The following is a 12,971-nucleotide window of genomic DNA, read 5'->3' on the forward strand; positions in this document are numbered from 1 at the left end:
TGGGGTTGGTTGGTGCATGTTCCCTGAAATGTTCCACAAGTTGGCATCCTGACTCCCCACTGTAGAGGAGACCGCATTGAGAGCAAAGGACACAAAAAGTGAGGTGTTATTGGATGTGCAGGAAAATCTCTGCTGGATGTGGGAGGATCCTGTAGTGCCTTGGATGGAGTTGAGGGGGGAGGTGTGGGCACAGGTGGCAAGTGAAGGTGCTGGTAGTGGAGGATAGTTTGGTGGGTCGCATGGATCTAATGAGGAAGTCACAGAGGGAATGGTCTCGGGAATGCTGAAAGGGGTGGGGAGAGAAATATATCTCTGGTGGTGTTGTCTGATTTTAGTTGGTGGAAATGGCAGACGATGATGCATTGTATCTGGGTGGAAGGTGAGGAAGAGGGGGATTCCATACTTGTTGCAGTTGGAGGTGTGGGTGCCAAGGGCAGTGGTGTGGGAAGTGGAGGAGATACACGGGAGGAGAAATTGCAGTCCTTGAAATCGGAGGCCATTTGGTATGTTCTGAAGTGTTCTGCCAGCTTGCATCAAGCTTCACTGGAACACTGCAGTAAGCATGAGACAGAGATGTTGGCCTGGGAACAGCCTTGTGTGTTAAAGTGGGGGGCAACTGGATGCTCCGGGTTTTTTTTTGCATCAGAACATAGATCATCAGCCGTCTTTTCCAACACCGCTACTGAGATGCTACCAGGTTCCTGTCTACTCCATTAACAGCTTTCCGCCCTTCCAGCCGGATTGTTATCCACTCTTTTGTCTTTCCAAATGTTCCAGTCTCTCTTTGGGCTCTGTCCCCACCTATTATTTACTCTTTAACCCTTATCTCCTGTAGTCCAAAAATGTGCAGATTAGGAGAATTGGCCCAGCTAAATTTCCCGTAGTGTTCAGGGATGTGCATTAGTCCGGGGAAATGGTGAGTAAACGGAATGGGAATGGGTCTGGGTGGGTGTAGAATTGTTGGGCCGAAGGGCCTGTTTCCTGTGGGGATTCTAATTTTCCCAGTTGCCATCGGTTCTGAGGAAGGGTCACTGGACCCATGATGACCCTTTGTGTGTGCAGGAGGAGGAAACGGGAAAGGAGAGAGTGGCAGCAGAAACCGGATGAAATGTATCAGTGGAGACTGGGAGGGTTGAGTGACACTCTGTGCAGGTCGTTAATCTGAATTAGAAACTCCTGGTCCCTGGTTTGCAGCAAAGTGGAAGATGGCTTGGGCCTCAGGCAGTGAGAGGTGCTGGGTTATGGCTGCCATCTTTATCTGGGGCCAAGGTACAGCAAGGAGCATGCACGTGTCCTCTTCCTGGGTGGGGGCGGTGCGATTTGAAGAGGAGCATCCAACACCTACCAAAAGAAGTGTTTGCCTTCACTATTCATCTTGCACTGACTATGAGCTTTGTTTTGTGAATTTATTTTATAGGATATTAGTTGAGAATAATTGAGACTGTGATCTCAAAAGCAAGTTTCTACAGTCCACAGAGTCATCACGATCTGAATATCATTGACATTTAACTGTGAAAGGAGAAAGGTTTATCTGTTCTGTCTGTGGGAAAATATCTTCAATATTTTTGTCAAGCCAAAAGCAGAACGATGTTCAGGTCCATGGTTGGATCACCCTTTGGGTGTGTGTTCAATTCTTGGCCCTGTAGCTGTGGAAGGAGGTATTGGCCTGAGAGAGAGCACAGATTTATCCATATTACACCTCGTCTCTTTGCAGGAACTGTCAGATTTAGTCTCAATCATCCACTTTATGATGTTAACCTGTAAACTCCTTACTTCCAATTCCCTGCAAATTTCTCATTGAAATTCCTTGTGGACTCAAATTCCAGCACCATTTCAGGTGGAAAGTTCCAGATTCTGACAACTGTCTGTTCATTCGGAAACTGCTGAAGTCCATTTTGACTCTGGGGTTACAAAGGGATGAATTGAAAGATGAGATGCTGGTCCTGAGCTCCCATTGAGATGCATTGGAACAGTACAGGAGGCTGAGGGCAGTGTAGGTGTGAGCAGACAATGAAAATGACAGGGCTGCACTGTGAGGGCTGCTTGGCTCACTGAGAGTGTTTTGGAGTTGGATGTAAACAGAGTGAGGTGAGACAGGGAGAAGGTGAAGCTGAAACTCCGTTTTACTTCAGACTATTCAGAAATTCACAGTCCCAATGGGAATAGCCAACTTGTCAGTGATACCTGCGGCGTATTTAAGTTTTTAAAAGTACGACATATCAGCTTAACTAAAGATTTTTTTTTATTATAATGGGCATGTTTGAAGTGAAGGAAGGTTGCTCACTCATTTAAATTCTCTTAGTGGGAGTAACTAGATGAATGTAGTGAGATGTTGTTACAAGAGCCCTCAGATCTGTGGTGTGCTCCTCTCGCACAATGTGGTACATAAGGGATGCTTCCAGTGTCCCTTACGGCTATGTGTGCAGGCAGTGTGCCCACCTGTCGCTGCTGAGAAACTGTTTTTCAGACCTGGAACTGAGAGTGGACTCACTGTGGAGCAATACTGAGAATGTTATGGACAGCATGGTTAATGAGTTAGTCACACTGCAGGTGAGAGTTACACAGGCAGAAAGGGAATGTGTGACCATCAGATCAAGTAAAAGGCTCAGGAAGGAAATGCAGGACTCCCCAGCGGTTATTCCCTTCTCATACAGATACTATGCACCACTTGGAATTCTATAAAGGGGGCAACAGGTGGGGTGACCTCTCAGGGGAAATCAGCAACAGCCAGGTTCATGACACTGCTCCACTGCACAGAACAGGAGGAGGGAGAATGGCATAGCTGTCGTGACAGGGGATCCAGTAGACAGGCGTGTCTGTGGCCACAGACATGAATCCAAACAGTGGAATTGAACCCAGGTCCCTTTATTGATAAGTGCACAGACCAATAAAGGTCAGTGTCCCAAATGCAACCTTCAGCACTTGACCACCCTGAAGCTCCATTTTCCAGGGACTGTGCACTTGTTCTGAGCCCTTCAGAGGGATTGAAGGGGACAGGGAAAAAACAGGAGCAAGGTTGTGTTGCAGATCTATAAAATAACTGTCTCTCTCGCCTCTCGGTTTCTCCCCCCGCCTCGGTCGCCCACACCCCTCGTGCCTCCTCCCCACCACAGGGAAAAGACCTTGTGTATTTACTCTATCCATGCCCCTACTGATTTTATAAACCTCTATAAGGTCACCCATCAGCATCTAATGCTCCAGGGAAAACAGTGTATTCAGCCTCTCCCTGTAGCTCAAATCCTCCAACCCTGGCAACATGCTTGTAATTCTTTTCTGACCCCTTTCACGTTTCACAATATTGTTTTGATAGGAAGGAGACCAGAATTGCATGCAATATTCCAAGATTGACCTAACCAATGTCCTGTAGAGCCGCAATATGACCTCCCAACTCCTATACTCAGTGCTTTGACCGATAAAGGAAAGCATACTAAACACCTACTTCACTATCCTATCTACCTGCGATTCTGCTTTCATGGAGCTATGAACCTGCATTCCAAGGTCTCTTTGTTCAGGAGCACTCCCGAGGACCTTACCATTAAGTGTATACACCCTGCTAATATTTGCTTTTCCAATATGCAGCACCTCACATTTATCTAAATTAAACTCTTTCTGCCAGTCCTCAGCACATTCGACCCTCTGATCAAGATCCTGTTGTAATCTGAGGTAATCCTCTTCACTGTCCACTACACCTGCAATTTTGGTGTCATCTTACGAACAATGCTTCCTATATTCACATCCAAATCATTTATATAAATGATGAAAATTAGTGGATCCAGCGCCAATACTTTGTGACACCCCACTGGTCACAAGTCTCCAATCTGAAAAGCAACCTTCCACCACCACCCTCTGTCTTCTACCTTTGAGCCAGTTTTGTATCCAAATGGCTAGTTTTCTCTATCTTCCTTGAGATCTAACCTTGCTAACCAGTCTCCCATGGGGAACCTTGTTGAACACCTTACTGAAATCCATGTAGATCGTTTACATCGCTTTGCCCTCATCAATCCTCTTTGTTACTTCTTCTAAAAAATTGACTCATGTTCATGAGAGGTGATTTCTCACACACAAAGCAGTTGTTAATATCCCCGACTTAACTGTACATTGGGGTCTGCGTCACACAATTATAGGTGTTAATATTCTGGATAAAGTTCACGTACACCAGCTTTGTGTTAGTGACTGTGTATTGAGTCTTGTTAATAACACCAATGCCGGTTAGTTCCTTTTGAAAGGCAGTCCCTTCCGTTCTGCTTGTCTCCTCCAACCCCACCGTAGACAGTAAGTGGGAGGAGCTCATCCAGTTTCCATGTGAGTGAAATAGAGAAAATCTTCCCTTCATTCCATTAGCCCACCAGGAAATAGTGGTAGTGTCCTTACCTCTGAACCACGAGGTTTGGGTTCAAAGTTGAATAACAGCATCTTTGAAGAGGCTGTTTGGAAAACATGCCCAAGCTTCCAGCTGTCCCTGCCTGAGCCTCCAAATAGAACCTTCCTGTAGTTTCTCTCCTGTCAGACTCTCCCATTGCTCAGTTTGTCCAGGATCCCCTCCTGTTGCTGCACTGCTCCTGTCCCTCACTGAGCTGCCCATCCCCACAGTGTCCTCCACATTCATTCATTGTTTACCATCCTATTGTCCCAGTACTCCAGTCCTCTAGCCCCGCCCCCTCCACCCTATTGGGCAGCAACTGCTGTCAATCACCCAGGGTCCTGTGTGATCTGGAGCATGCTCTGTAGGAGGGGCAACCAGTGCACGGGCGCAGTGCTGGCCAATTGTTGGCGTATGTGCAGGGCGGGTCAGTGCCAGGGAGGCTGTGGGTGTGTGGGATTAATCTGTCATTTGGCAGCGCACTCCTTTCCTCCTCTGGGAACAGGACCGAGGGGAATGGTCCCAGCCCTGGTATCGTGACAAGTGGTTGGCGTATCAGTGGGGTGAGCATTTTGCAGAAAGTTATCAGAACTCGTGTGAAGATTCAGGAATGTTATGGAAAGGATCAAGGATGGGCCTGCAATTAAAGTTCTAATTTGGTTCATTTTAGTTCAACCAGATATGATTTGGCCAGTGTGTGCAGGATGGTTCTTATCAGAGGGTCGGTGTGGGGAAAATAAATAAGAGATTCCAGATTGGGAAAAAAAATCAGTTTGGGTCTGACCAGGAAGGAAACCCTGGGAGGTGGGAGGAGGATTCACCAACACCCAGGAGGCTCTGATTCAGAGTAATAGACTTGATTAGATTAGATTTCCTACAGTGTGGCAACAGGCCCTTCGGCCCAACCAGTCCACACTGACCGTCGGAAGAGTAACCCACCCATTTCCCATGGCCGATTCACCTGACTTGAGCATCTTTGGATTGTGGGAGGAAACCGCAGCACCCGGAGGAAACCCACGCAGACACGGGGAGAATGTGCAAACTCCACACAGTCACCCAAGGCTGGAATCGAACCTGGGACCCTAGTGCTGTGGGGCAGCAGTGCCATCGTGCCATCCCTTTTTTTTGGTTCTTAGCCTGCAGGCAGGAGCTAGGAAGCTGAATCCAAGGAGAGGAGAGAGAGTGTGAGAACTGGGTGTGGAGGAAAGGAGTGAGGAGATTGGTTTGGTCTTCAGTTAACGAGAGAGAAATTGTGAGACTGAGATTTAAAGCTTTGGGGCAACAAGGAAACTACAATTTAATACTATCATTGTCTTATAAAGATCTTGTTTTCTCTGTACGGTACTGAAATGGCTGATTTGCGGATGAGAAATTCAAATTGAACTTCATGTTCAGTTTTGATGGTTACTTGATCCGTGCCGATCTGAATATCATTGGCCTTTTCATGTTGAAGGAAAGGTGTGTATTCTGTCCGTGGGTGAATATTTCAAATATCACTGTGACTGGAAAAAAATACTGAGACACAGCCAAGTCCATGTTATCGTGGTGACTGTGGAGAGAGATTTTGTTTATTTTTAAAAGTCTGAAAAACATGGCACATTTTCCAGGAACAATTAAGCTACAGATTTGTTTTGTATGAGGACAAGGTTTTAATTAACCAAGCAACCAGAAAGAGACAAGGATGCCTGCACCATGGAACAAACGATGAAAACGGGATTGTTGTAAAGGAGTTAATTATCGATCATGGCTTGTAATTCATTGGCGTTGTCACGTCGGTTCCAGCACCTTTGGGAAATAGTGGAAATGTGATGAATTTAATGTAGGTTTCAGTTATTAAACGGGAAAAAGTGCAGAAGAAATTTACAAGGATTTTTGCCAGGGCTCAGGGGTCTGAGTTATAGGAAGAGGTTGGACAAGCAAGGATTTTTTTTTTGTTTAGAGCAGAGGAAACAGGGGGGGGAATCTTTTCTCGAAGTGTATAAGACAATGAGAGGCATGGGTAAGGTGAATGCACTCAGTCTTTTGCCCAGGGAATCAAGGACTGGAGGGCATCAGTTTAAGGTTATAGGAGAAAGAATGAAAGGGAACCTGAGGAGCAACTGTTTTACACAGAGGGTGGTATGTATATGGACTGAGCTGCCAGTGGAAGTGGTTGAGGTGGGTACATTAATAACATGTAAAAAATAATTGGACAAATGCATGGATAGCAAAGGGTCAGAAGCAGATGGGCCAAGTGCAGGAAAATGTGGTTCACGTGATGGGCATTTTGGCGGGCATGGGACAGTTTGGGCCAAAGGGCCAGCCTCTGCTATAGGATGCTCTGACTCCAAGTATATTTGCTATTTCTCCTGCTATCTCTGGTAGCACCCTGGGATGTATTTCATCTGAGCAAGGAGACGTGTCCACCTTTAGCTCCATTAGCTTGCCCAGTTCTAACGCTTTCGTGATGATGGTTGTTTCTTGCTCCTCACCTTCCTTTGTCTCTTTATCAATGACTGGCATGTTCTTCATATCCTCCACTGTGAAGACTGACTGCTGTGTACTCATATTCCTGAACCCTGCTGGATAGGAATAACTAGGTGCAGAACTCTGAGAGGTCTTCTTTGAGTCTTTATTGATGAGACATGGTAGGTACCTTGATAGTGTACATGCAGAACACCTCCAGGCAGCATCAGGTAACTCCCCGCCTGTCCGATGTGCCGCTCCCATTCTTATACCTTTGTGGTTTGTGGTTTTGAGTGGAGGCTGTCTCTCAATATTATTTCCATAGCAACGGCAGTTAAAAAGTCGAGTTCAGCTCAACACTTTGTGGTTAAACCACATACCCCTCCCCCACACCCCTGTGGCTCAGTCAGGTATCTGACAGGCACTTCAGTTTCAGTGGGGCTGTCTGTCAGGATTCTGATGTTGAAGAACTGGTGTTGGACTGGGGTAGGCAAAGTTTAAAAACCACACATCACCAAGTTGTACTTCCAAATAAACCTGTTGGACTATAAGCTTTTGCAGTGTGCTGAGAGTTTGAACTTGATCAGGATTATCTCTATGGTAACAGTTAAGTCCTTCAACAATTACAGAGGCCATATGTTCCCCACATAATAGGTTTCCCTCTAGCAGTGTAAACTGCTATTCTGACCCTGGGGATAGCTACTCAATCCCATCTAGCTTTCTGTTGATCTTTAAAGTTTTTCTAATCTCCTAGATTCTCCTTGGTCTTTGCCAATTTGTATGCTTTCTATTTCAATTTGATAAACTCCCTTATTTCCTTAGCCACCCATGACAGATTACTTCTTTTCCTACAGTCCTTTGTTTTCACTGATATATACTTTTGCTGAGCAGTTTGAAATTTTTTTTGATATTCCTCCACTGTCTGTCAACTGTCCCACCCTAAAGTCTTTGCTTCCAGTCTACATTAGCCAACTCCTGCCTCATCCGATTGTAGTCTCCTTTGTTTAAGCACAGGATCTTGGGATTGGATTTAATCTTCCCGCTTTCCAACTGTGTTCTAAATTCAATCATACTTATCATAAGTCTTTTATCAGATTATGAGGTGAGGCGATGTTACCTGGGTATTTTGGTTTTCATTGTCAGAGACCTTGGCTTTGTCATAAAGTACAGGATAGATATTCACAACAGAGTATTCTGGACGGTGTGAATGTACTGCACAGTCTAAAACCATAAATCACTGTCTCCCCTCCATTCACATGATTTGGAGATGCCGGTGTTGGACTGGGGTGTACAAAATTTTTAAAATCACACAACGCCAGGTTATAGTCCCTCAGGTTAAATTGGAAGCACACTAGATTTCGGAGTGTCTCTCCTTCATCATGATCCAATTAAACCTGTTGGACTATAACCTGTTGTGTGATTTTTAACTCACCTCAATTTAAAATTGCAAAATCATTATCTCCCACATGCTTCCTCACTATCTAATCCACCTGACTATCCTGCTTTTTCCGAAAATCTCCTTTGGTGAAGGTAGTGAGTTTTGGATTCAGCTTTCCAGTTATTACCGTAAAAAGATAAGCCCTGGGCCCAGGAGAGGCAATGCAGCCCTTCGAACCAGCTCCACCATTTAAGACCATGATGATTGAGCTCACCTCGGTCTCAGCTGGATTTTTCCCACCTGCTCCCTCTCTTGCCCTTCATCTCATTGCAAATTTAACATCTGCATCTCTTCAGTAAATTTGCTCATTGTCCTGGCAACCACTGCATTTTGAATAGGCAATTCCACAGATTCACAGTACATTGAGATAGGTACATTCTTCTTCATGAGAATAGAATAGATTCCCTACAGTGCAGAAACAGGGTATTCGTCCATGGAGTCCACACCAACCCTATAATGAGCATCCCATTCAGACTCACCCATTCCCTGTGTTTCCCATGGTTAATGGCTTAACCTGCACAGGCATGGTCACTGTGGGAATTTAGCATCGCCAATCCACTTAACCTGCACATCTTTGGACTAAGAGATGAAACTGGAGTACCCAAAGGAAACTCGCACAGACACGGGGAGAACGTGTAAACTCCACACAGTCGCCTAAGGTTGGAACCAAATCCAGGTCCCTGACGCTGAGAGTCAGCAATGCTAACCATTGATCCACCTCTGCTTAAAATCATCTCCTATTAACTACCCCACACCCCAGTTGGCTGAGTCTATATTCCTTATATCAGATAATCAGGTTGTGGAAGCAGATGTATCAGTAAAACCCAGTGACAGTCCAAATGTTCTGTGTGTCTGAATGGGGATCCTATACACAACACCCTCCAGCCTACACTTTTCAATCACTTTCCAGAGACAGGGTTCCAGTGGCTTCATGGGGACTACAACTCCCACAGTCCGTGAAGCAGGGCCCACACGTGTGTGGGGAAACCCGGCACTGTACATGTACAGAATGTGGGCGGGTTTTGGAGCATGTGCTTTGGGTAAGTATACTTTGTAGAAAGTATTTCACACTGTGATTGACTGGAGGAGGAATGTATCTGCTTATAGTATTGATCTGTTGGGGGATCAAAGTGTCACCACACCCATGTAGGACCACTCTCCATCCCCAATTCATTGTAATGGTGGGAATCAACTAATGGGAAACAAAGAAGGATCTGCCCCATTCTCCCAGACTGAAGTTTCTTCTGTCCAGGATCTGCCACCTCCCTTTCTGTTTCCTTCTGTCTCATTATGCAGTTACATTACTGACTTGCAGCAACTGAAGGGAAAGGAAGTGAACCCAGAAAGGGTGCAGAGTCTAACCAGGGATGAGAAGTGGTGGAATGGATCTGTTTATCAGTAACTCCATGAGAATGTACATTAGGGGGCAGCAGAGTCAGAATGGTGGGAGAGAGTAAGTGGGCTGGAGGGTTACAGCTTTTGGGGAAGAAAGGGGAAAAATATTCCAGAGCAACTAGAATTGTCTGTTCTGAATTTCTAACTTTTTTTTTAGATTAGATTACTTACAGTGTGGAAACAGGCCCTTCGGCCCAACAAGTCCACACCGACCCGCCGAAGCGCAACCCACCCATACCCCTACCTTTACCCGTTTAACCTAACACTACGGGCAATTTAGCATGGCCAATTCACCTGACCCGCACATCTTTGGACTGTGGGAGGAAACCGGAGCACCCGGAGGAAACCCACGCAGACACGGGGAGAATGTGCAAACTCCACACAGTCAGTCGCCTGAGTCGGGAATTGAACCCGGGTCTACAGGCGCTGTGAGGCAGCAGTGCTAACCACTGGGCCACCGTGCCGCCCACTAGATTAGATTACAGTGTGGAAACAGGCCCTTCGGCCCAACAAGTCCACACCGACCCGCCGAAGCGAAACCCACCCATACCCCTATATTTACCCCTTACCTAACACTACGGGCAATTTAGCATGGCCAATTCACCTGACCCTGCACATCTTTTGGACTGTGGGAGGAAACCGGAGCACCCGGAGGAAACCCACGCAGACACGGGGAGAACGTGCAAACTCCACACAGTCAGTCGCCTGAGGCGGGAATTGAACCCAGGTCTCAGGCGCTGTGAGGCAGCAGTGCTAACCACTGTGCCACCGTGCCGCCCACCTGTGCCACCGTGCCGCCCACCTGTACATATTCCTTTATACAGGGTGCTAGATGGTGAAGATTTGCAGACTGAAATCTCAAAATCATGTGCAGATCGTGATTAAGTTAACCAGCATTTGAAGATCCAAAGATAGAGACTCACTCGGCCAAAATCCTGCAACACTCTCCATCCCAGCATTGTCGGTCTCTCTGCACCAAATGGACTGTGAATGGTATGAGACAGCAGCTCACTACCATCTTCTCAAGGGTAACTGGAGATGGGGACTAAATGCTGGCTGAGCCAGTGATCCCCATATCCTGGAAATGGGTTCTATCTCTAGTTGCTGAATCCCGGTTGATGTTACTACAGGATGAAGAGGGACACTGAGTGGTGCATCCTCCAGGAGGCAGCACCATCACATTTCCCCCGCCTACAACCGCACTGCAACCTTCCCACCATCAAAATCAACATTAAGCCATTTTGCTTTTGGTTAATCAGCCACAGTAAACCACCCGTGTAACCAATTGAATATTTATAAACAAGGCCCATGACGGGCAAAGCAAACCATTGCAAGTGACAGAGTGAGAAGGGACTAAATCAAAGGAGAGTTGGGGGTGAGGGAGCAGCGACAGAGATAAAGCACTGTATCCCCTGTGGTGCCTACCTCTATCTGAAGGCATCAAGAGCATTGATGCACACCACATGCTCCTTCTCCAAGGACACCTTGCTGTGTAGCCTTTATCCTCAATCATAGAATAGAATCCCGACAGTGTGGAAGGAGAGCATTGGCCAATCAAGCCCCACCGACCATCTGAAGAACATCACGCCCAGAGCACTCTATCACTGTAACACTGAATTTCCCATGGCTGGTCCACCTGGTCTGCACAATCCTGGACACTGTGGACAATTCCGCCTAACCTGCACATCTTTGGGCTGTGGGAGGAAACCAGAGCACCTGGAGGGGACCACATTATCATGGGGAGAATGTTGGAACTCCACATTGACCAAGGCTGGTCTCCAACCTTGTACGTGGTGCTGTGAAGCAGCCGTGCTACGATCATAATTTAAATCGAAATAGATGATCATTGCTTATTGTCACATTGCTGTTTGTGGAGACTAACTGCCCAGAGAGACACCCTGGGGTTCAGAAAGTGGCAATATAAATTCTGTCAACTCCAGCCCAGTTAATATGATTAAAAACCACAACATCAGTACTCCAGCAGTGTCATCATGTACAATGTCCAGTCCTGACTCTGATGGACAGTAATATCAGAATCAGAGTCCAGCAGTGATGTGTGAACTCTACCCCACATGGAGCAGGTGGATGACCACTTACTGGACTCAGTTGTGTTGAAAACTCAGCAAATCCCTTGTCACACAAAGAGGTGAATGCTTCATATCCAGTGTGAACCCGCTGGGGTCTCAGGGGGTGGGATGAATCACTGAATCCCTTCCCACACACCGAGCATCTGAGTGGCCTCTCCTCTGTGTGGGCTCACTGGGGTCTCGGGGCAGGATGAATCTTTGAATCCCTTCTCACACACTGAGCATCTGAATGGCCTCTCCCCCTCTGTGGGCTCACTGGGGTCTCAGGGGCAGGATGAATCACTGAATCCCTTCTCACGCACTGAGCATCTGAATGGCCTCTCCCCAGTGTGGGCTCACTGGGGTCTCGGGGCAGGATGAATCTTTGAATCCCTTCTCACACACTGAGCATCTGAATGGCCTCTCCCCGTCTGTGGGCTCACTGGGGACTCAGGGGCAGGATGAATCACTGAATCCCCTCTCACGCACTGAGCATCTGAATGGCCTCTCCCCTTGTATGGGTTCACTGGGGTCTCAGGGCAGGATGAATCTTTGAATCCCTTCTCACACACTGAGCATCTGAATGGCCTCTCCCCTTGTATGGGTTCACTGGGGTCTCAGGGCAGGATGAATCACTGAATCCCCCTCACACACTGAGCATCTGAATGGCCTCTCCCCGTCTGTGGGCTCACTGGGGTCTCAGGGGCAGGATGAATCACTGAATCCCTTCTCACGCACTGAGCATCTGAATGGCCTCTCCCCCTGTGTGGGTTCACTGGGGTCTAAGGGGGCAAGGTGAATCACTGAATCCCTTTTCATACACTGACCATCAGAATGGCCTCTCCCCTGTATGAGCTTGCTGGGGTCTCAGGGGGCAGGATGAATCACTGTCATCTCTCACACACATCCATCTGAATGGCCTCTCCCCTGTGTGGGCTCGCTGGGGTCTCAGGGGGCAGGATGAATCACTGAATCCCCCTCACACACTGACCATCTGAATGGCCTCTTCCCCTGTGTGGGCTCGCTGGGGTCTCAGGGGGCAGGATGAATCACTGAATCCCCCTCACACACTGAGCATCTGAATGGCCTCTCCTCCGCGTGGGCTCACTGGGGACTCAGCAGCTGGTACATTTGAGTGAATCTCTCCCCACGCTGGGAGCAAGTGAATGGCCTTTCCCCAGAGTGAGCTTGCTGGTGTTTCAGCAGGTCACTGAGTGAATCCTTTCCCACACACTGAGCAGGTGAATGGCCTCTCCCCGATGGGAAT

The 12,971-nt window shown here is 47.3% G+C and overlaps 1 long non-coding RNA gene across 4 annotated transcripts in view; it reads left to right on the top strand.

Moving 5' to 3' along the window:
* LOC148147069 (uncharacterized) overlaps positions 1 to 12,971 on the top strand; it is a 62,155-nt gene that overhangs the window by 18,457 nt on the left and 30,727 nt on the right. Inside the window, exon 5 of one of the 4 annotated variants that reach the window (XR_015760237.1) lies at positions 10,463 to 10,624. The exons of the other annotated variants lie outside the window; for them this stretch is intronic. This is a non-coding gene — a long non-coding RNA (uncharacterized LOC148147069). Of the gene's footprint in view, positions 1 to 10,462; positions 10,625 to 12,971 lie in introns of those variants that run through there. 4 annotated transcript variants of the gene reach the window in all.

The sequence above is a fragment of the Chiloscyllium plagiosum genome, unplaced genomic scaffold, assembly GCF_037043375.1.
Source record: "Chiloscyllium plagiosum isolate Xiang-an unplaced genomic scaffold, Cpla_swu_hap1 HiC_scaffold_18, whole genome shotgun sequence".
NCBI classification, from domain to species: domain Eukaryota; kingdom Metazoa; phylum Chordata; class Chondrichthyes; order Orectolobiformes; family Hemiscylliidae; genus Chiloscyllium; species Chiloscyllium plagiosum.